The sequence below is a fragment of the Gossypium arboreum genome, chromosome 10, assembly GCF_025698485.1.
Source record: "Gossypium arboreum isolate Shixiya-1 chromosome 10, ASM2569848v2, whole genome shotgun sequence".
Lineage (NCBI taxonomy): Eukaryota > Viridiplantae > Streptophyta > Magnoliopsida > Malvales > Malvaceae > Gossypium > Gossypium arboreum.
In genome coordinates this window covers 68,299,285-68,324,894 of record NC_069079.1, presented here as the reverse complement: position 1 = coordinate 68,324,894, position 25,610 = coordinate 68,299,285, and positions in this window count along the sequence as shown.

Here is a 25,610-nt window from a genome sequence, read left to right as displayed (position 1 = left end):
AAATCTGCTCATTTCATACCTGTCCGCATTGATTATTCACTTCAGAAGTTAGCCAAATTGTATGTGGCGAAAATAGTATGACTTCACGGAATGCCAGTGTCGATTATTTCTGATCAAGATCCTAGATTCACATCTCGATTTTGGAAAAAGTTGCATGAGGCGTTGGGTACGCGGTTGAACTTTAGTACAGCCTTTCATCCTCCGACTGATGGTCAGTCGGAAAGGGTTATTCAGATTCTGGAAGACACATTGAGGGGATGCGTTATCGACTTTCGAGGCAGTTTGGAGGATTACTTACCGTTGGCAGAGTTTGTATACAACAATAGTTATCAGGCAAGTATTCGAATGGCTCCTTATAAGGCACTGTATAGGCGAAGATGTCGTACACCTAGTTGTTGGACCGAGTTGGGTGAACGACAGGTTCTTGGACCTGATTTGGTGGTAGATACTGAGGATAATGTCAAGTTGATTAGAGATCGGTTGAAGAAAGCATCTGATAGACAGAAGTCATATGCAGATTTCAAGCGCAAGGAAATTGAGTACTCTATGGGTGATATGGTCTTCTTGAAGGTTTCACCTTGGAAGAAAATATTAAGGTTTGGGAGGAAAGGCAAGTTAAGTCCGCTGTTCATTGGGCCTTATCGAATTTTTAAGCGAGTGGGTCCAGTGGCTTATCAGTTGGAGCTACCTTTAGAGTTGGATAGGATTCATGATGCCTTTCACGTCTCCATGTTAAGGCGGTATCGTTCTGACCCTACTCATGTTGTGCCGGTTGTAGAGATCGAGGTCCAAGCAGACTTGACTTTTGAGGAAGAGCCTGTGTAGATTTTGGATCGAGATGTTAAGATTTTGAGGAGGAAACCAGTTCCGCTAGTAAAGGTGCTGTGGGTAATCATGGCAGAGAGGAGGCTACTTGGGAGCCAGAAGTGGCGATGCGTCAACAATATCCTCATCTGTTTGATTCAGGTAAAATTTGGAGGACGAAATTTCTTTAAGGAGGGTAGAGTTGTAATGCCCCAATTTTTGGGTTTTCTGTGTTTCTGTGATTTTTAAAATTTGTGTGTGTTCTGGTTGGTTGAAATATATATTTTAGTAGGTTAGTGGGCCTTTGGAAGGCCCAAACTTAAGTTAAATCCTTAGTAGTCTTCGAAATTTTAATTTTATGAACAGGTGATGCAATTGGCGTTTGGGCTTTTAAGAGTAAAGGGGTAAAAGATGACACAGAAAGGAGTGTGGTGTAGTGGCAAGGTGGCGCCACTTAAGGGACAAGGAAGTGACGCCATAGAGGAAGCAAGGGGTCCAAGGTTCAAGTCTTGGCTCTTGCAATATATTTTGCTTTTTCTTTTCAATAAATCTGGAAGCAAGTAGGTGCGCTTTAAAGTTTAATGTGTTGGATTTATGACACAAATGAGTTGATGGCCTAGTGGTGGTGGAGTGAGTTGGCATGTGAGAGGACTTTGGTTCGAATCCCTTGGCACACAAAGGTTGATTATTTTGCTATGTTGAGACGGCAATAGTTGGTGTTGGTTTTAAACTCTGGTGATGGAGGGATCCCACATCGGGAAGCTAACATAAGAGTAGATGGAGAGCTGGCTTTAAATAGAGCAAACCATGAGGAGAGTGGGCATACCCTTCTTGGCTGATTCTTTTCAATTTGTGACGTGCTCGTTTGGGTTGGGCGTCAGCTAAGAGTGTTTGGAGCGCGGATTAACTGCAGTCTCCTAACAGGTGTGTATTTCTCATTACTCTAGCAGTAGGACGGCTATTTCGGGCCGCGATGGGCTGAAATAGGCCATGTGGTCCCCATGGGTCCGTAAGCCCAAGTGGATAAGTTGTAGAATTACCGAAATACCCCTGTAAGGTAGAATTATCGAAATACCCCTGTAGGGTAGACTTACCGAAATACCACTGTAGGATAGAATTGCCGAAATACCCTTGTAGGGTAGAAATACCGAAATACCCCTGTAAGGTAGAATTACCAAGATACCCTTGTAGGGTAAAATTACCATTTTGCCCCTAGGGTGTTAAATGACTATTTTGCCCCTCGTGCGTAAATGAATAACTTGTGTGATGATTGGGTTAGTTGACGTGGATTTATGTTAGTTATCGTTAATTCGAAAGTCTAATGTGTTAGTGATTGATTGTAGGATTATCGCGTGGGAGATATCGTCATCAATCGTCAGCAACTAGGTGTGTAAACGACACCCTCCCTTAGACTAAATCGGTAAAAGCTGAAATATCGAAACTTTGGTATTTTAGAACTCATGACGTCTGGCCTTCGTGAGACAATTGTTAATGAATATGGTGCATTTGGATGATTAGAGTGCAAAGTGTTCATTTTCGTGCATAACGGTATTTTTGGGCTTAATGGGCCGAAAAAGGGCCAATGGGCCAACAGGCCCACTTTGGTAAAAAGACGAGGTAAGTACTTCTCATTACTTGGTAAACGTTAGAATAAGCATGAAACCTTAGCAATAGGTAATAATTACTGAAATACCTTTATGCATGCAAAATTATGATTTTACCCCCTAGGGTTATATTTTTTTTCTGAGAAGCATGATGTTCTGTTTCTGTACACGTATGCCATGACATATTATTTCTATTGCATGGGACATGGGTTTATATTGATGGAGGAAGCGTTCTGGCAGCCTCGCTGCAACTGTGGCCTGCCACATATATTCGATTCCGTGACTTCACACAATATCCGCGACCTCATTTGCAATCGATGGGTTCGCCACATATAAATATATTGTGACAGCCCTAAATTGACCCTAGACGGAAAGCGGTTTCGGGACCGCTAAACCGAATCACCAAGTATTTGAATATGATATTTATTGTCTAAAATGTGTGAATATGAATGTGTGAAAGTTTTAAGTCTCGATTTAGTCGATTGCATGTGAATTCACTAATAGGACTTATGTGTGACACTTTTAAAATGTGACAAAGTTAATCTATAAGGATCAATTAATGCATGTTATAAGAATGATGGGTTTGCATGTCAAATTTCCAATTATAATGAGTAGTGGCCGGCCATGGATAGGTCATTGATGATAATATGAATTTTCTATTAGCATTATTAGTTTAGAAAATAAAATAGTGAATTAAGAATGATAAAACATGAGGTGAGTGGGAGGAGAAACCAAAGTTGTCTCACCCTTACTCCCCTATTGCCGTGACTAGAGAAAGAGGAGGAAGAAAAATCTTTAGGGAAGAAATTCGGCCAAGGTGGATAGCAAGAGGAAGGTAAGTTCAATGCCATTCTTGAAAAAAAAAAAACTTATGCACCATTTGGATGATTAGTTAAATTCTACCTATTTTATGGTTTGAAGATAGGTTTAGTATGAGTTAAGTTTCGGCTAAGGTGGATTTGTGTTGATGTCATTAGCATGCTAAGTGTGAAGCTTTGTAATGATACATGTGATGGTGAATTGATGATTCTTGGATTTTCTTTTTAGCATTTGTGAGTTAGTCATTAAGTTCTTTGCTTAACCCATGGCAAAATTTGAAATGGTGTGGTAGCTAGAGCATTCGGCCATGGTAGAAAATGGAAGAGATATATGGTTGTTGTTTCGTGTTAAATTTAGATCAACGATGGTAGATGAGTGTTTGAACTATACAAATAATCAAATGTGAGCATTGGGTGCTAAGGGTAAAGAATCGGCTACCTTATTATGTGCCAAGACCGAATGTGAATTTGGTTATGTTTGAGTAATTTATGTGCTTAAAATTGATGTAGTATAAATTATCATGTCCTTGCCGAATATATATATTTGATCAAAGAGGAGTTTGTTATTGAATATTGGTTCGACTACTAAGCTAGGAAATAATTGTTGGAAACATGGTATCTAAGCACTTATGTAGATATATATATATGGCACTTTAAGTAAAATTGTTCATTTGATGAAGTTGGCTAATAGTTCAAGTAAGGATTACTCTATTTGAGAATGTACATGAATTGAGGGTTGATGTTTAAGTGAGGTAAGTATAGGTATATTCGGCTTGTAGTTTTATAAATGTGATATGAGTGTTTTTTTTTTGTAAATGAGTAGTATGTTAAGAATGGTTCTAAAATATATATGGATGCCATGTGATTGTGTTTGATTGGGTAGCAAATTGTTTGATTTAGCTCAAGAGCTTAGAGGATCAAAGTTGGATAAGGGAAAGGAAAAAGTGATCGAATAGCCGTTGAAGTCGCTCGACAACATCCGAGGTAAGTTTTCGAGTAATGGAACTTAGATTATGATTCGATTAGATCATGTTATATAGCGAATCAAAACCATGCTCTTTGTATGTATCTAATGAGCCAAAAATGGTAATGGTAGGTAAGTGCCTTGTGTCTGAGTCCTAGTAATGGAAACGAAATAAAATGTGTTATGATTTGTGGACATATGCATGATTATTCGGATGATAACCGGACTAAGATCCGAAGGCATTCGTGCGAAGTTGCTATATCCTGCTATGTCCCAAGGCATTTATGCTAGTGATTATATCCTGCTAAGACCAAGGTATTTGTGCGAAGTTGCTATATCCGGCTAAGACCAAGGCATTTGTGCGAAGTTGTTATATCCGCTAAATCCAAGATACTTGGGTTTGGAAGTGAGTGATCTTGCTGTAATAATTTCAAGTAATACGCTCATAAAATTCCAAACGATAAGGTATGTTTCGTATATGCATCGGAAAGTTTGATTCGTTTTAAATAGTATTCGTTCAATTGATTAATGAATTTTCGGGCTTTAGTTAGGTTTGATACCTTGTGTATGAATATATTGATTGAAGCGTGAAGTAAGTATAATTATGAGAATGTGCATTTATGAAGTTATTCATTTAGCCATATGAATGTTATACCTTAGCGAATTAATTTCATTATTCAAAACTTACTAAGCATTAAATGCTTATTCTGCTCTTTGATTCTCTGCTTTATAGATTTTGGTTCGTCACCATCGTATTCGGGATTGTCAAAGTCAAGTCGTCCACACTATCAAAGCCCTTTTGGTACTCTTTTAGTTGAACTCGAAAATGGCATGTATAGGACCGCCCTTTTGTTGTTGGTCATGTACCTTTTGGTATTGTATAAATTTGGATAGCCATGCGAAAATGGCTTATATATCTTGAGCATAGCATTATAATCATTTTGTATATTGTTCATTGAGTGGTATGGAAATGCTTGGTAACGATTAGCCATTGGAATGGTTAATCACGATCATTTTAGTGCTATGTACGACAAATGGCTAGTTGATCCATGGAAAATCATGAAATAGGTATAGTCTACCTTAAAAACAGATGCTGACAGCAGCAGTGATGTGAATTTGAAAAATCACTAAAAATAGTAGGAATGGAATTAAGTAGAGAATAAATTATGTAATCGAACCTTGATGAGTCTATTTTCATATGGAAGAAACGAAACGATCATATGAGCCGTATTTTAAGGGATGTTTAAGTTTTCATGAAACAGGACTAGAGCGATTTCTGGATCCCCTGTTCTGACTTTGGAAATTCACTATAAATTAACCCGAGATAATTAGAAGTCATGCCTTATATGTAAAAATTCCTCTTCGAGTCTAGTTTCATTAGAAACAAACGGCATAAGTATTGAAGCCCTGTACAGGGAGATATCTAAGTCGCAATGCATGAAGGGCAGAGTAGTTGAACCCTGTAACAGGGGAGACTTTAACTAATAAACTGTACTAATTGGCCCGACCAAAAATTCTATAAAAAAATTTGTACATGGATATATGAGTTTAGTTTTAGGGAAAATTTACGGAATCAGTTTTCAAGTTTTGGAACTCGAGATATGATTTTTAAAGTGACTGTGATGCAGTTAACCAGCTTGTCTGGAAATTTTAAAATGAACAGTGTATAAATAAGTGAATTAAGTCCGTTAACACCTCATGTTCGACTCTGGCAACGGTCTCGGGTACGGGGTGTTACAATTTTATTGGTATCAGAGCTACGGTTTAGTCGATTCTAGGACTACCGTAATACGTTTGGGTCTAGCTATACATGCCATTTTGTGTTTATTTGATAGTGTGGTGATTTCTGACAGTTAAAAATGTGTTTACTTATAGAAATGGATCCCGATCCCAACCGAACGGTAGCTGATGATCTTGAGAGTGTAGCGCCTGCTCCCGCACAAGGGACAGCGCCGGCGGACTAGTAATCAGAATGATGAAGCTAGACAAGCTTTTTATAGTGTGATGAATGATTGGTTCAACCAATACATTCGAAATAATACTACTGTTCCACAACCTCCATTCCCAACTAATACAACCTCAAGACCTACAATACCTCCGATGAATCGAACAAATAAGGCCAAATAAGCCCCCAGTTGACAGAATCCGAAAACACGGGGCTACTGAATTTAAAGCTACGGATAGTGATGATGCCGAGCAAGCTGAATTTTGGTTGGACAACACTATTCGGGTACTCGATGAACTATCTTGCACACCCGATGAATGCCTAAAGTGTACTATCTCCTTGCTACGTGATTCTGCCTACTATTGGTGGAATACGTTGATTTCTATTGTGCCCAGAGAGCAAGTAACTTGGGAGTTTTTCCAAAACGAGTTTCGGAAAAAGTATATCAGTCAGAGATTCATTGACCAAAAACGGAAGGAATTTCTTGAACTTAAACAAGGTTCCATGTCGGTTACTGATTATGAACGAAAGTTTGTAAGGCTTAGCCGGTACGCTCGAGAATGTATTTCTTCGTAAGTCGTGATGTGTAACGTTTGAGGATGGATGAATGATGATATAAAGTCAGTATGTTGGCATTTTAGAAATCCGAGAATTTGTGGTACTTGTCGGCGAGCTTGCAAAGCCGAGGAGCTCGAGAAGGAGAAAAGAAAAGTGATATGGGAGCAAAGGAGTTTCAGAATGATCTTCGGAAAGCCCTTTCAACAATCATCGAAGAAATTTAGAGATGATTTAGGCCGATCTAGAGACACTTCGGGCTTTTCTAGACGAGATCGTGATTGACCCCCTGTGAGTGCACGAGTCACTTCAGTCGCCAGTGTTAGAAATGATCGTCGAGACAGAACGGAGTGCCAATATTGTGGTAAATGGCATTCGGGAGTTGTAGATTCCATGACCGCCCTCATTACAGTCTTGGATCAGTTGACCACTTTATTAAAGATTGCCCGAGATTGTCTGAACAGAGTGTAAATCAGAGTGGGAAACCGGGTGCTACTACTGCTCGGGGTAGACCATCCAGAAATACGGGCAATGCTAGTGGCGGTCAGAGAGGATCTAGATATGCAACAACCAGATCTGAAGCTCGTGCTCCTGTTAGAGCTTATACTATACGCGCACGCGAGGATGCTTCCTCGCCAGATGTTATTATCGGTACTTTCACTCTCTTTAATACTAATGTGATTGCATTGATTGTCCCTGGTTCTACTCATTCTTATGTATGTGAGACTTTAGCATCCAGTAAGACTTTACCTGTTGAGTCTACTGAGTTTGTTATTAGAGTGTCGAATCCCTTGGGTCATTGTGTGCTTGTTGATAAGGTGTGTAAGAAATGTCCCCTAGTAATTCGAGGTTCCTGTTTTCCGGCGGACTTGATGCCTTTACCGTTTGATGAATTTGATGTTATTCTCGGTTTGGATTGGTTGACCGTGCATGATGCGGTTTTGAATTACAAAAGCAAGACTATTGATTTGAGGTGTGCAAATAATGAGATAATCCGAGTTGAGTCTACTGTCTTGAATGGATTTCCAACAATAATATCATCGATGTTATCTCAAAAATATGTGAGAAAGGGGTGTGAAGCGTCTCTTGCATACGTACTTGATAATAAAGATCCAGAAAAGAAACTTGAATCGGTATCGGTGGTTTGTGAATATCCGGATGTTTTTCCCGAAGAATTACGGGGTTTACCACCTGTTCGGGAGGTAGAGTTTGGTATTGAGCTTGTACTTGGGACTACATCGATTTCGATAACTCCGTATCGTATGGCACCAACGGAATTGAAGGAATTGAAAGCTCAGTTGCAAGAGTTGATGGATAGAGGTTTTGCTCGACCAAGTTTCTCACCTTGGGGTGCACCAGTATTGTTTGTGAAAAAGAAGGACGGAACCATGAGGTTGTGCATCGACTATCGTCAGCTGAATAAGGTGACAATAAAGAATAAATATCCAATACCGCGTATTGACGATTTGTTTGATCAACTAAAGGGAGCCTCAGTGTTTTCAAAGATAGATTTGAGATCAGGTTATTATCAGTTGCGAATTGATGCAAGAAGGTCGAGTTGTGGCCTATGCGTCGAGACAATTGAAGCCACATGAGAAAAATTATCCGACCCATGATCTCGAACTAGCTGCCATCGTATTCGCTTTGAAAATATGGCGACATTACTTATTTGGTGAGAAGTGTCATGTATATTCGGATCACAAAAGTCTCAAATATTTGATGACTCAAAGAGACTTGAATTTGCGACAAAGACGTTGGCTCGAGTTGTTAAAAGATTATGAGCTTGTCATTGACTATCACCCGGGAAAGGCTAATGTGGTTGCGGATGCTTTAAGTCGTAAATCACTATTTGCTTTACGAGCAATGAATGTACACTTGTCTGTTCTATCCAACAATGTGTTAGTAGCAGAATTAAAGGCCAAACCATTGTTGATTCATCAAATTCGTGAAGCTCAGAAAGTCGATGATAAATTGGTTGCAAAATGGGCAGAATATGTTTCAAACATGGAATCAGAGTTTCAAATTGACGATGACGATTGTTTGAGGTTCAGAAGTCGTTTGTGTGTTCCAAGAAATTCAGAACTTATTTTGATGATTCTGAACGAAGCTCATTGTAGCCGAATGTCAATTCACCCGGGGAGTACGAAAATGTACAACGATTTGAGACGTCAGTTTTGGTGGCATGGTATGAAACGAGACATTTCCGATTTTGTTTCGAAGTGTTTAATATGTCAACAAGTGAAAGCGGAACATCAAGTGCCTACAGGTTTACTTCAGCCGATCATGATACCTGAATGGAAGTGGGATCGAGTCACGATGGATTTTGTATTTGGGTTGCCATTGTCGGCAACTAAGAAAGATGCGATTTGGGTTGTTGTTGATAGACTGACTAAGTCGGCTCATTTTATTCCCGTACGTACGGATTATTCATTGCATAAATTAGCTGAATTGTATGTTTCTCAGATTGTAAGATTACACGGGGTACCTATTTCTATTGTGTCGGATAGAGATCCGAGATTCACCTCGCGATTTTGGAAGAAATTGCAAGAAGCTTTGGGTACCAAGTTGCATTTTAGCACCGCTTTTCATCCCCAGACCGATGGTCAATCCGAGCGGATAACTCAGATACTTGAGGATATGTTGAGATGTTGCATCCTCGAGTTTAGTGGTTCATGGGAGCGGTATTTACCTTTGATTGAATTCACTTACAACAATAGTTTTCAATCAAGTATTAAGATGGCACCTTACGAGGCTTTGTACGGTCGTAAATGCCGTACACCATTGTTTTGGACCGAGCTCGGTGAAAGTAAAATTTTCGGAGTGGATTTGATTAAATATGCTGAATGAAAGTAAAAATAATTTGTGAAAGTCTGAAGGCGAGATCGATCGTCGAAGTCGACGCGGATTTAAAACGAAGAGATATGGAGTATCAGGTGGGAGACAAAGTGTTTCTTAAAGTTTCACCTTGGAAAAAGATACTCAGATTTGGCCGTAAGGGCAGACTGAGTCCGAGGTTCATAGGGCCGTATGAAATATCCGAACGAGTTGGTCCTGTGGCATATAGATTGATTTTACCCCTTGATCTCAAAAGGATTCACAACGTTTTTCATGTTTTGATGCTTCGACATTACAGATCCGATCCTTCGCACGTAATAAACCCCTCCGAGGTTGAGATTCAAGCCGATATGAGTTATGAAGAAGAACCGATTCGTATCCTAGCTCGTGAAGTGAAAGAGTTGAGAAACAAAAGGGTTCCGTTAGTAAAGGTGTTATGCCTCAAACACGGGATCGAAGAAGCTACTTGGAAAACCGAGAACTCCATGAAAGAACGATACCCAAACCTATTTACCGGTAAGATTTTCGGGGACAAAAATTTCTTAAGTAGGGGAGAGTTGTGACAGCCCTGAATTGACCCTAGTCAGAAAGCGGTTTCGAGACCGCTAAACCGAATCACCGAAGTATTTGAATATGATATTTATTGTCTAAAATGTGTGAATATGAATGTGTGAAAGTTTTAAGCTTCAATTTAGTCGATTGCATGTGAATTCAGCTAATAGGACTTATGTGTGACACTTTTAAAATGTGACAGGTTAATCTATAAGGATCAATTAATGCATGTTAAAGAATGATGGGTTTGCATGTCAAATTTCCAATTATAATGAGTAGTGGCCGGCCATGGATGGGTCATTGATGATAATATGAATTTTCTATTAGCATTATTAGTTTAGAAAATAAAATAGTGAATTAAGAATGATAAAACATGAGGTGAGTGGGAGGAGAAACCAAAGTTGTCTCACCCTTACTCCCCCATTGCCGTGACTAGAGAAAGAGGAGGAAGAAAAATCTTTAGGGAAGAAATTCGGCCAAGGTGGATAGCAAGAGGAAGGTAAGTTCAATGCCATTCTTGAAAAAAAAAAACTTATGCACCATTTGGATGATTAGTTAAATTCTACCTATTTTATGGTTTGAAGATAGGTTTTGTATGAGTTAAGTTTCGGCTAAGGTGGATTTGTCTTGGATTTTCTTTTTAGCATTTGTGAGTTAGTCATTAAGTTCTTTGCTTAACCCATGGCAAAATTTGAAACGGTGTGGTAGCTAGAGCATTCGGCCATGGTAGAAAATGGAAGAGATATATGGTTGTTGTTTCGTGTTAAATTTAGATGAACGATGGTAGATGAGTGTTTGAACTATACAAATAATCATATGTGAGCATTGGGTGCTAAGGGTAAAGAATCGGCTACCTTATTATGTGCCAAGACCGAATGTGAATTTGGTTATGTTTGAGTAATTTATGTGCTTAAAATTGATGTAGTATAAATTATCATGTCCTTGCTTAATATATATATTTGATCAAAGAGGAGTTTTTATTGAATATTGGTTCGGCTACTAAGCTAGGAAATAATTGTTGGAAACATGGTATCTAAGCACTTATGTAGATATATATATATGGCACTTTAAGTAAAATTGTTCATTTGATGAAGTTGGCTAATAGTTCAAGTAAGGATTACTCTATTTGAGAATGTACATGAATTGAGGGTTGATGTTTAAGTGAGGTAAGTATAGGTATATTCGGCTTGTAGTTTTATAAATGTGATATGAGTGTTTTTTTTTGTAAATGAGTAGTATGTTAAGAATGGTTCTAAAATATATATGGATGCCATGTGATTGTGTTTGATTGGGAAGCAAATTGTTTGATTTAGCTCAAGAGCTTAGAGGATCAAAGTTGGATAAGGGAAAGGAAAAGTGATCGAATAGTCATTGAAGTCGCCGACAACATCCGAGGTAAGTTTTCGAGTAATGGAACTTAGATTATGATTCGATTTGATCATGTTATATAGCGAATCAAAACCATGCTCTTTGTATGTATCTAATGAGCCGAAAATGGTAATGGTAGATAAGTGCCTTGTGTCTGAGTCCTAGTAATGGAAACGAAATAAAAATGTGTTATGATTTGTGGACATATGCGCATGATTATTCGGATGATAACCGGACTAAGATCCAAGGCATTCGTATGAAGTTGCTATATTCGGGCTATGTCCCAAGGCATTTATGCTAGTGATTATATCCGGCTAAGACCGACGTATTTGTGCGAAGTTGCTATATCCGGCTAAGACCAAGGCATTTGTGCGAGTTGTTATATCCGCTAAATCCGAAGATACTTGGGTTTGGAAGTGAGCGATCTTGCTGTAATAATTTCAAGTAATACGCTCATAAAATTCCAAACGATAAGGTATGTTTCAGATATGCATCGGAAAGTTCGATTCGTTTTAAATAGTATTCGTTCAATTGATTAACGAATTTTCGCCTTTAGTTAGGTTTGATACCTTGTGTATGAATATATTGATTGAAGCGTGAAGTAAGTATAATTATGAGAATGTGCATTTATGAAGTTATTCATTTAGCCATATGAATGTTATACCTTAGCCAATTAATTTCATTATTCAAAACTTACTAAGCATTAAATGCTTATTCCGCTTCTTTGATTCTCTGCTTTATAGATTTTGGTTCGTCACCATCGGACTCGAGATTGTCGAAGTCAAGTCGTCCACACTATCAAAGCCCTTTTGGTACTCTTTTAGTTGAACTCTGAAAATGGCATGTATAGGATCGCCTTTTGTTGTTGGTCATGTACCTTTTGGTATTGTATAAATTTGGATAGCCATGCGAAAATGGCTTATATATCTTGAGCATAGCATTATAATCATTTTGTATATTGTTCATTGAGTGGTATGGAAATGCTTGGTAACGATTAGCCATTGGAATGGTTAATCACGATCATTTTAGTGCTATGTACGACAAATGGCTAGTTGATCCATGGAAAATCATGAAATAGGTATAGTCTACCTTAAAAACAGATGCTGACAGCAGCAGTGATGTGAATTTGAAAAATCACTAAAAATAGTAGGAATGGAATTAAATAGTGAATAAATTATTTAATCGAACCTTGATGAGTCTATTTTCCTATGGAAGAAATGAAACGATCATATGAGCCGTATTTTAAGGGATGTTTAAGTTTTTGTGAAAATGGGCTAGAGCGATTTCTGGATCCCCTATTCTGACTTTGGAAATTCACTATAAATTAACCAGAGATAATTAGAAGTCATGCATTATATGTAAAAATTCCTCTTCGTGTAACACCCCGAACCCGAGACCATCGCCGGTGTCGGACACGAGGGGTTAACAAGCCAAGTCCACATATTTTGGCCACCAATTTGACATTTCCAGTCAGGCTGGAAAACTGCGTCACCGTCGTCTTAAAAATCATATCTCGAGTTTCAAAACTCGGAAACTGGTTTCGTAAATTTTTCCTGAATTTAGACTCATATATCCATCCATGGACTTATTTCTAGAATTTTTGGTCGGTCCAATTGGTACAGTTTATTAGTTAAAGTCACCCATGTTACCGGGATCGACTACTCTGACCTTCGCGCGTTACAACTTGAATATCTCTCTGTACAGGGCTTTAATACTGGTGCCGTTTGTTTTTAATGAAACTAGACTCAATATGGAATCTGTACATATAAGTCACGACTCCTAATTCTTTCTGGATAATTTATAGTAAATTTTTAAAGTTGCGACAGGGGATCCAGAAACCGTTCTGGCCCTGTCTCACAATAGCTTTAATATCTCTTAACAAGTAACTTCTATGACCGTTTCGTTTCTTCCATATGAAAATAGGCTCATGAAGGTTCATTCACATAGCTCATTCACTATTTAATACCATTCCTACAAATTTTGGTGATTTTTCACATTCACGTCACTGCAGCTGGCAGCATCTGTTTTTAAGGTAGGTCTTACCTAGTTTGTAGTCTCCATGAACCAACTAGTCTTGCCATACATAGGTTCACATATGATCATTTTAACCATACCAATGGCTGATCATGTGACCAACATTCCCATTTCCAATCCATAATCACATCATGACACCATATATATATATATATATATATATACAAACCGCAAATAGTCTAAGTTCGTACTTCACTTTTACGAGCCATTTTCGCATGGCCGAACACATATACATCACAACATATTTAAACCAGCAAGGGGTAGTCCTATACATGCCATTTCAAAGTTCAACCAAAAATTTATACCAAAATGGAGGCTTTGATAGTGTGGATGACTTCGACTTTAATGATCCCGAATCCTGATTGCTATCGAGCACAATCTATAAAACAGAGCCAAAGCAACGGGTAAGCATTTTTATGCTTAGTAAGTCTCAAGGAATAAAATCAGCTTTAATTAAAGCAATACATTCACATGGCCTAATGCATCATTTCATTAATACACATTCACATAATCATTCTTACTTCACACTTCATCATTATATACTTTCACAAGGTATCAACCAATTCAATAGCTGAAATTCGTTAGTCGATCGAGCGAATGTTGCTCAAACATGTCGACTTTCCAATGCACGTATAAACATACCTTATTCTTTGGGCTTTTCGAGCGTACCAATTGAATTCATTACAGCAACCAACACTCACCTCCAGCCCAAGCTTCTTCGGAATACAACCGGATATAACCACGTGCACGAATGCCTTCGGGTTTTAGCCCAGATAGAACGACTCGCACGAATGCCTTCGGGTCTTAGCCCGGATGTAGCCGCTAGCACAATTGCCTTCGGGTCTTAACCCGGATATAATTTCCAGCAATAACGTCTTCGGGACTTAGCCCGGATATCATTCAATTGCTCATGCACACATACATCAATAATCATTAGACATTCATATTTCATTTTCGTTACTAAGGCTCAAACACAAATATAATCACCAGATAATCGCTTTCGGGACTTAGCCCGGTATCATTCAAATACTCATACACACATAAATCAATAATCAATACACATCCATATTTCATTTCACATAATTCAAGTAGGGTCACTTCTTGAGGACTTACCTTGGATGTTGTCGAACGGCTTTTACGGCTATTCGATCACTTTTTCCTTCCCCTTGTCCAATTGTGGCCCTCTAAGCTCTTGAGCTAATTCAAACAAATTTAATTTATTAATACCTCATTATGCTAGCTTATGGCTGAATATGACAAGGAGTTTAAATGGTCATATGGCCACCCTTTAGCTTGAGTACACAATGGTCATGCACATTTTATACTACATCAAGCAATTCAATACAATCCATTCAAGCATCAAGGAAAAGCTAAGGCCATCAATCGGCTACTTAAGGCCGAACATACATGTCCAATTTGAGGCCAATTATACACTTAACACCACACAAAAACAGCATGCATTTTACTAGTTAATGCTTTACATATTGTGGCTCCATACTTATAATACATCATCAAGCACTCATATGGCCGATTATACTTAGTCATACTTGCACCAAATCAACAATAAATTCCAAGATTTCCACATCATGGGTATTCTAGGCCGAATGTACTTGCAATTTCACAAACATTCTTCAACATTTTCTTCTTTAAACAAACATATTTATCACTTACTTCATAACCAAAACATCATGTGCAAACATATATATACATATATGTGCATGGCCGAATTTCAAGGTGTCCATAGCCATCCAAAACACAAATTTTAACTAACATGCAAGAAGCATGAACCATGCTCATGAATGCATCATGGCCGAATACATCACAATCATGCCCCTTTCAACTTCAATCATGGTTAAACAAAAAGAAAACTCAAAGTCTTACTCAAGGTGGCTACAAAGAAATTTCAAGAGTAGACAATCCATCATTGCATGCATCATCATCAAGCTTCACACTTAGCATGCAATGGCTTTATCACAATATCAACTTTGACCAAATACCACTTCCATGGCATAACAAGGATTTGAACCATGGCTAACATGAACATCAAGTTGGCAACTAAAACATGCATGAATCTCATGACACAACCTCATACATACCTTAATCTTGGTGCAAGTTTAGCCAAATCTCCTTCTAGATCTCTTCTAAACAAATAAAATGAAGCAAAAATCTCTTCTTCCCCCTTAGTTTTGGCTCAAAGAAAGGATGAACAAATTTTTTTCTTTCTTCCTTTACAACTCACGGCAATGGGGGAGATACCACACTCACACACACATTTTTTTTTCATTCTTTTCTTACCCATGCTTATTTGTTTATTATTTCTCCCTAATGCCCAACAAAACATGTTTCATGACATGTTTAGCCCATATTTCTTGGTCATGGCCGGCCACCACCTATAAAAAGGGGAATTTGACATGCAAGTCCATTGTTTTGCATGCATGCTTTAATTAGTCATCACACATTTCCCTATCGTACTTTCAAAGTTCACTACTAAGTCCTTTCTAGTGAAATTCACCTTTATAACACTAAATCAATCATCAAAAAATGTCATACATGAGCATACACATATTATAGGCATCCAAATAAATTTTAAATTATTTTTATGCCTCGATTTTGTGGTCCCGAAACCACATTCCGACTAGGGTCAATTTTGGGCTGTCACAACTCTCCCCCACTTAAGAAATTTTCGTCCCCGAAAATCTTACCGGTAAATAGGGTTGGGTATCGCTCTTTCATAGAGTTCTCGTTTTCCTAAGTAGCTTCTTCTATCCCGTGCTTGAGCCATAACACCTTCACTAGCGGAACCCGCTTGTTTCGCAACTCTTTCACTTCCCGTGATAGGATACGAATCGGTTCTTCCTCATAACTCATATTGGCTTGAATTTCAACTTCTGATGGACTAATCACGTGCGATGGATCAGATCTATAGCGTCGAAGCATCGAAACATGAAAGACATCGTGAACCTTTTCGAGTTCAGGGGGCAAAATCAAACGATATGCCATTGGACCGACTCGCCGGATATCTCATATGGCCCAATGAACCTCGGCTCAACTTGCCCTTACGGTCGAATCGAGTATCTTTTTCCAAGGCGATACCTTGAGAAACACTTTATCACCCACCGATACTCGATATCCTTACGCTCAGATCCACGTCGACTTCGACGATCGGAGGCTATCTTCGACTTTCACGGATTACTTTCACTTTCTGCTCAGCATCTCTAATCAAATCCACCGAAAATCTTACCTTCACCGAGCTCACCAAAAAAATGGTGTACGGCATTTACGACCGTACAAAGCCTCGTAGGTGCCATCTTAATACTTGATTGAAAGTCGTTGTTGTAAGCGAATTCAATCAACGGCAAATACCGCTCCCATAACCACTAAACTCAAGGACGCAACATCTCAACATATCCTCAAGTATCTCGAATTATCCGCTCGTTGACCATCGGTTTGGGGGTGAAAGGCGGTCTGAAATGCAACTTGGTACCCAAAGCTTCTTGCAACTTTTTCCAAAATCGCGAGGTAAATCTCGGATCTCTATCCGACACGATGGAAATAGGCACCCGTGCAATCTCACAACTGAGAACGTACAATTCGCTAATTTGTCCATTGAAAAATCCGTGCGTCGGGGACAAAGTGAGCCGACTTAGTCAATCTATCTACCACGACCCAAATCGCATCCTTCTTACTCGTGACAATGGCGGTCGGATACAAAGTCCATTGTGACTCGATCCCATTTCCACTCGGGTATCGTGATTGGTGAAGTAATCTCAAGGCACTTGATGTTCCGCTTTCACTTGTTGACATATTAAACATCTCAAACAAAGTCGGAGATGTCTCGTTTCATACCATGCCACCAAAATCGACGCTTTCAAATCGTTGTACATCTTCGTACTCCGGGTGGATTGCCATTCGGCTACAATGGGCTTCATTCAGAATTATCGAAATGAGTTCAATTCTTTGGAACACACGACGACTTTTGAACCTCAAACAATCGTCATCATCGATTTGAAGCTCCAAGTCCTTGTTCGAACACACTCAAATTTCGCTTTTGTAGCCAACTCGTCGTCGACTTTCCGAGCTTCTCGAATTTGATGTGTCAATAATGGTTTGGCTTTCAATTCAGCCACTAACACACCGTCGGATCGAATGCAGAAGTGCACATTCATCGCTCGTAGAGTGAATAACGATTTACGACTCAAGGCATCCGCAACCACATTCGCCTTTCCGGGGTGATAGTCAATGACCAGCTCATAATCCTTTAACAGTTCGAGCCAACGTCTTTGTCGCAGATTTAAGTCTCTTTGGGTCATCAAATATTTGAGACTTTTGTGATCCGAGTACACATGGCACTTCTCACAAAATAATTAATGTCGCCAAATCTTTAAGGCGAATACGATGGCAGCTAATTCGAGATCATGGGTCGGATAATTTTTCTCGTGTGGCTTTAATTGCCTCGACGCATAGGCCACAACTCGACCTTCTTGCATCAATACACAACCTAACCCAAGTAGGGAGGCGTCACTATAGATGACAAACTCTTTGCCGGATTCGGGTTGCACTAGAATTGGGGCTTCAGTCAAATAAGTTTTTAGTTGATCGAAACTTTTCTGACATTTCTCCGTCCATTCGAACTTAACATCCTTTTGGAGTAGCTTCGTCATCGGCGTGGCTATTGTTGAGAAACCTTTTACAAATCGTCGGTAATAACCGGCAAGCCCCAAAAAGCTCCGAACCTCGGTAATATTTCTCGGAGGCTTCCAATTAAGTATGGCTGAAATTTTATTCGGGTCGACTCGAATACCCGATGCAGATACCACATGCCCCAAGAAGCTAACCTCTCTTAACCAGAACTCACACTTGCTGAACTTAGCATATAATTGCTTATCCCGTAAAATTTGCAGCACTAACCTCAGGTGTTCAGCATGTTCGGTCTCATTTCTTGAATAGACCAAGATGTCATCAATGAACACGACTACGAATCGATCCAAATATGGTCTGAAGATCCGATTCATTAAATCCATAAATACCGCAGGGGCATTAGTAAGCCCAAACGGCATCACTAGGAACTCATAGTGACCATATCTCATTCTGAAGGCAGTCTTGGGTACGTGTAACACCCCGAACCGAGACCGTCGCCGGAGTCGAACACGAGGTGTTAACAGACTTCAAACCACTTATTGAAAAGTTCCAGACAAGCTGCCAATCTGTGTACTAGTCGCTTCAAAAATCATAACTTGAGTTTTAGAACTCGAAAATCAGTTTTGTAATTTTTTTCTGGAACTAGACTCACATTTCCGTCTACAGATTTTTTTCTAGAATTTTTGGTTGGGCCAATTGGTACAGTTTATTAGTTAAAGTCACCCGTGTTACAGGGGCCGACTACACTGACCTTCGCGCGTTACAACTCAAATAACTCCCTGTGCAGGACTTCAATACTGGTACCGTTTGTTTCTATAGAAACTAGACTCGAAGAGGAATTCATACATATATGGTATGACTCCTAATTATTTCTGGTTAATTTATAATGAATTTTCAAAGTCCGAGCAGGGAATCCAGAAACCGTTCTGGCCCCGTTCCACTAAAACCCAAATATCTCTCAACATACAACTCATATAACCGTTTCGTTTCCTCCGTATGAAAATAGACTCATCAAGGTTCATTTACATAATTTATTCACTATTTAATTCTATTCCTACTATTTTTAGTGATTTTTCACATTCACGTCACTGTTGCTGCCAGCATCATATTCTAGGATAGACTTTCTCTAACACATAGTCTCTATGATTCAACCACCCTTTTTCATATATGGTCCAAAATATAAGCATGATGACCCATTCTAATGGCTGGTCATTGCCAAACACTTCCATGCCTCTTAATGAGCATATACATACCAAATAATTATAACATTATGCTCAAAACATTCATAAGCCATTTTGGCATGGCTAGGCAATATTTTACATACCGAGTTCAAACAAAACATAATAGCCTATACATGCCGAAATGTTTTCTTAAACCATCTAAGAAGAAGATACCAAAAAGTCGCTAGACGGTGTGATGACTTCGATGACAGTCCCGAGCACGCAAAATGGATCAAGAACCTAAATAAACAACAAATAAGCACACCAAATGAGTACATAACTCAGTAAGTCGTAAGCACTACTCTACCATCAACAATAACAATCATAAGTGAATAATCAAATAATACAAAATAGATGTTTCCAGCCATATCAAACTATACTGCAATTTCTAAGATTTTTGGTTCGATCTCATGCCCAATCCTTCAACCAAATCAAACGACAAGTCAGCCCAATCGATTTGAATCCGTTTCCTCAAGTTGGAACAACAATGCACTAGATAATTTTATGCGTACACCGTACAATCCCAATTTCGATATTTAGTTAGTAACTCAATCACTTACCTCGTTCATGCACAATTTATTTCCACAACCGAATGTGACTATAGCAAATCGCACACATAGTGCTATAGCAAATCGCACACATAGTGCCATAGTAAATCGCACACATAGTGCCATAGTAAATCGCACACATAGTGCCATAGTGAATCGCACACATAGTGCCATAGTGAATCGCACACATAGTGCCATAGTAAATCGCACACATAGTGCCATAGTGAATCGCACACATAGTGCCATAGTGAATCGCACACATAGTGCCATAGTGAATCGCACACATAGTGCCATAGTGAATCGCACACATAGTGCCATAGTGAATCGCACACATAGTGCCATAGTGAATCGCACACATAGTGCCATATGGTCTTTGCACACATTGTGCCTTATGTCAATTCATCATGGTAAAGCAACTTACTAAATTCAATTTGTACATATAATCATAATAATAAATAGGAGAATCACTCCGAAAATATCTATCCAAGGAGTTCTCACAACAAGTGCTTAAGGACTTACCTTGTGTTGAGTATAACGGTTTCGACCGGCTACTCGATGTCCTTGGCTTTGCCCTTGCTTGTTTCTCCTTCTTTAACTTCTCGGGCTTAATAGATAAATAAACTAGTTTAATCATCTTGCTATACATTTATAGTTCAATTACACATGCATATGTATATTTGTATATTCGCAACCATCCTCACTTATTACCCATTTGGTCAACAATCTAAGCCAAGATAAGGCTTCAATATGGTTGCCTCTAACCGAATACATGCACACCAATCTACTTCCTTTGGCGAATATGCATGTCTATGTGGAGGCAAATTTTACACCTTATACTACACAAAAAAACAGCATACATTTTCCTAATTAACGCATTACATATTGTAGTTCTATACACATCTCTCATTTATTTCATAACCAAAACAACATCACAAGCAAATAGACACCTCAAAATAGTATACATGTCATACCAATTCATCATGTGCAAACATATATTCATGTAGGTGCAATGGCGAATCCTCAAGTGGCTTATATCCAAATATACACACATATCCAAAGCTTAAATCTTACTCACCATACAACATGCATGAATCATATTTATGGATACAACATGGCCGAATACCACAACACCATACCGTTTCAATTTGGTCATGGTTAAACAAAGAACTTAGTATCTCATTCAAAAATGCTAAAAGAAAATCTAAGAACCCTCAATCTACCATCACATGAATCATTATCAAGCTTGATATTTAGCATGCAATGGCATTAACACCATAACAACTTTGGCCAAATACCATTTCCATGGCATAACAAAGATTTGAGCCATGGCTAACATGCACATCAAGTTAGCAACCAAGACATGCATGAAACCCTAACACAACCTCATACATACCTTAATCTTGATGCAAACTTAGCCAAATCTCCTTCTAGATCTCTTCCAAACCAAGCATGAAGCAAAAATCCTCCCCCTTTTTCCTTAGTATTTTCGGCCAAGAAGTGAAAATGGATGAGCAAAATTTTTCTTTTCTTTCCTTAGGACATTCGGCCAAGAGCAATGGTGAAAGATGAACACTTTTTTCCTTTTTTTTTTCATACTCTTATTTTATTATTTCTAACATGCACCACTAGCAAAACATGTTTGAAACATGTTTTCTTTTGCCCATATTCATCACCATGGCCGGCCACTATAGTCAAATTTGGGGAATTTGACATGCAAGGACAACATTTCCTAGTGTGCATCAATAGGCCACTTCCACATTTGCCTATCTCAATTCTAAATTTTCTCACACAAGTCCTTTCTAGTGAAATTCACCTTTATAACACTAAATCAATCATCAAAAATGTCATACATGAATACTCACATATTATAGGCATCGAAATAAATTTTAAATTATTGTTTTGCCTCGGTTTTGTGGTCCCAAACCACATTCCGGCTAGGGTCTATTTTGGTCACACAACCCCCCTCTTAAGGAATTTTCGTCCCGAAAATCTTACCGTAAATAGGTTTGGATATCGTTCTTTCATAGAGTTCTCGGTCTCCCAAGTAGCTTCTTCTATCCCGTGCTTGAGCCATAACACTTTCACTAGCGAAACCCGCTTGTTTCGCAACTCTTTCACTTCTCGCGATAGGATACGAATCGGTTCTTCCTCATAACTCATATTAGCTTGAATTTCAATTTCGATGGACTAATCACGTGCGATGGATCGGATCTATAGCGTCGAAGCATCAAACGTGAAAGACATCGTGAACCTTTTGAGTTCAGGGGCAAAATCAAGCGATATGCCACCGGACCGACTCGCTCGATATCTCATATGGTCCAATGAACCTCGGGCTCAACTTGCCCTTACGGCCGAACACGAGTATCTTTTTCCAAGGCGACACCTTGAGAAACACTTTATCACCCACGATACTCGATATCCTTACGCCTCGATCCGCGTCGACTTCTTCTCGACGATCGGAGGCTATCTTGACTTTCACGGATTACCTTCACTTTCGCTCAGCATCCCTAATCAAATCCACCCGAAAATCTTGCTTTCACCGAGCTCGGTCCAAAACAATGGCGTCGGCATTTACGACCGTACAAGGCCTCGTAGGGTGCCATCTTAATACTTGATTGAAAGTCGTTGTTGTAAGCGAATTCAATCAACGGCAGATACCGCTCCCATGAACCACTAAACTCGAGGACGCAACATCTTAACATATCCTCAAGTATCTGAATTATCCGCTCGGATTGACCATCGGTTTGGGGGTGAAAGGCGGTTGAAATGCAACTTGGTACCCAAAGCTTCTTGCAACTTTTTCCAAAATCGCGAGGTAAATCTCGGATCTCTATCGACACGATAGAAATAGGCACCCGTGTAATCTCACAACGAGCAACGTACAATTCCGCTAATTTGTCCATTGAAAAATCCGTGCGTCTGCACGGGGACAAAGTGGGCCGACTTAGTCAATCGATCTACCACGACCCAAACCGCATCCTTCTTACTTGTCGACAATGGCGGTCCGGATACAAAGTCCATTGTGACTCGATCCCATTTCCACTCGGGTATCGTGATTGGTGAAGTAATCCTCGAAGGCACTTGATGTTCCGCTTTCACTTGTTGACATATTAAACATCTCAAACAAAGTCGGAGATGTCTCGCTTCATACCATGCCACCAAAATCGACGTTTCAAATCATTGTACATCTTCGTACTCCCGGGTGGATTGCCATTCGGCTACAATGGGCTTCATTCAGAATTATCGAAATGAGTTCAATTCTTTGGGACACACAGACGACTTTTGAACCTCAAACAATCGTCATCGTCGATTTGGAACTCCGAGTCCTTGTTCGAACACACGCAGCCCGTTTTGCAACCAACTCGTCATCGACTTTCGAGCTTCTCGAATTTGGTGTGTCAATAATGGTTTGGCTTTCAATTCAGCCACTAACACACCGTCGGATCGGATAGACAAGTGCACATTCATTGCTCGTAAAGTGAATAACGATTTACGACTCAAGGCATCCGCAACCACATTCGCCTTTCCCGGGTGATAGTCAATGATCACTCATAATCCTTTAACAGCTCGAGCCAACGTCTTTGTCGCAGATTTAAGTCTCTTTGGGTCATCAAATACTTGAGACTTTTGTGATCCGAGTATACATGGCACCTTTCACCAAATAAGTAATGTCGCCAAATCTTTAAAGGCGAATACGATGGCGCCAATTCGAGATCATGAGTCGGATAATTTTTCTCATGTGGCTTTAATTGCCTCGACGCATAGGCCACAACTCGACCTTCTTGCATTAATACGCAACCTAACCCAAGTAGAGGCGTCGCTATAGATAACAAACTCCTTGCTTGACTCGGGTTGCACTAGAATTGGGGCTTCACCAAATAAGTTTTCAGTTGATCGAAACCTTTTGGCATTTCTCCGTCCATTCGAACTTAACATCCTTTTGGAGTAGCCGTCATCGGCATGGCTATCGTTGAGAAGCCTTTTACAAATCGTCGGTAATAACCGCAAGCCCCAAAAAGCTTGAACCTCAAGAATATTTCTGAGGCTTCCAATTTAGTATGGCTGAAATTTTATTCGGTCGACTCGAATACCCGATCTGAGATACCACATGACCCAAGAAGCTAACCTCTCTTAACCGTAACTCACACTTGCTGAACTTAGCATATAATTGCTTGTCCCGTAAAATTTGCAAAGACTAACCGCAGTGTTCAAGATGTTCGGTCTCATTTCTTGAATAGACCAAGATGTCATCAATGAATACGACTACGAATCGATCCAAATATGGTCTAAAGATTCGATTCATTAAATCCATAAATACCGCGAGGGCATTAGTGAGCCCAAACGGCATCACTAGGAACTCATAGTGACCATATCTCGCTCAAGGCAGTCTTGGGCACGTCTGAATCTCGGATTCGCAATTGATAGTAGCCCGATCTCAAATCTATTTTCGAGAACACCGAGGCTCCCTTCAATTGATCGAACAAGTCATCAATACGTGGCAACGGATATTTGTTCTTTATCGTCGCTTTGTTAAGCTGACGATAGTCGATGTACAGTCGCATGGTTCCATCCTTCTTCTTCACGAACAACACCGGCGCACCCAAAGGCGAAAAACTCAAGCGAGCAAAACCTCTATCCACCAATTCTTGCAACCGAGCTTTCAACTCCTTTAATTTCATTGGTGCCATACGATACGGAGCTATCGAAATTGGAGTGGTACCAGGTACCAATTCGATGCCAAATTCTATTTCCCGAACAGGTGGTAAACCCGGCAATTCTTCAGGGAAAACATCCGGGAATTCACAAACCACTGGCACAAATTCGGGTTTCCCTTCCGACTCCTTGTCATCGAGCACATACGCAAGGTACGCTTCGCACCCTTTTCTTACATATTTCTGGGCCAACATCGCTGATATTACAGCTGGCAACCCCTTTAAGTCCGTAGACTCAACCCGAACAATCTCGTTATTAGCGCACCTCAGATCGATAGTCTTGCCTTTGCAATTTATAACCGCATCGTGCATGGTCAACCAATCCAACCCAAGAATAACGTCAAATTAAATCGAACGGCAAAAGCATCAAGTCCGCCAAAAAACAAAAACCTCGAAACACTAGGGGACTTTTCTTACACACTTTGTTGACAAGCACGTAATGACCCAAGGGGTTTGACACCCGAATTACAAACTCAGTAGACTCAATAGGCAAAGTCTTACTGGATGCTAAGGTTTCGCATATATAAGAATGAGTAGAACCAGGGTCAATCAAAGCAATCACATTAGTATCGAAAAGAGTGAAAGTACCGGTGATAACGTCGGGGAGGATGCCTCCTCTCGTCTTGCGGATGGCATATGCTCTAGCAGGAGCGCGAGTCTCAGATCGAACAGTCGTATCAGTAGCCCCTCTCTGACTACCACCCCTACCTCCTGAAATTCTTGGTGGTCTACCTCTAGCTGTCATTCCACTAGGTCTCGCACCTTGCATCCTATTCTTCTCATCGAGCCCCGTGCAATCTCTAATGAGGTGGTCCTTCGAACCGCATCCGTAACAAGCCTTATTGGTAGTCTTACCCCAACATTCACCTATGTGTCTTCTCCCACATTGGGGGCATTCAGATTTCTCTTGACGGTTATTGCCCACACTAGCTACCGAAGTAGCTCGGGAGTCCGTCAATGGTCGTGGTCTAATGGAAATCCCCGCAGTCGTCCTCGATCTATTGGTGTCCTCC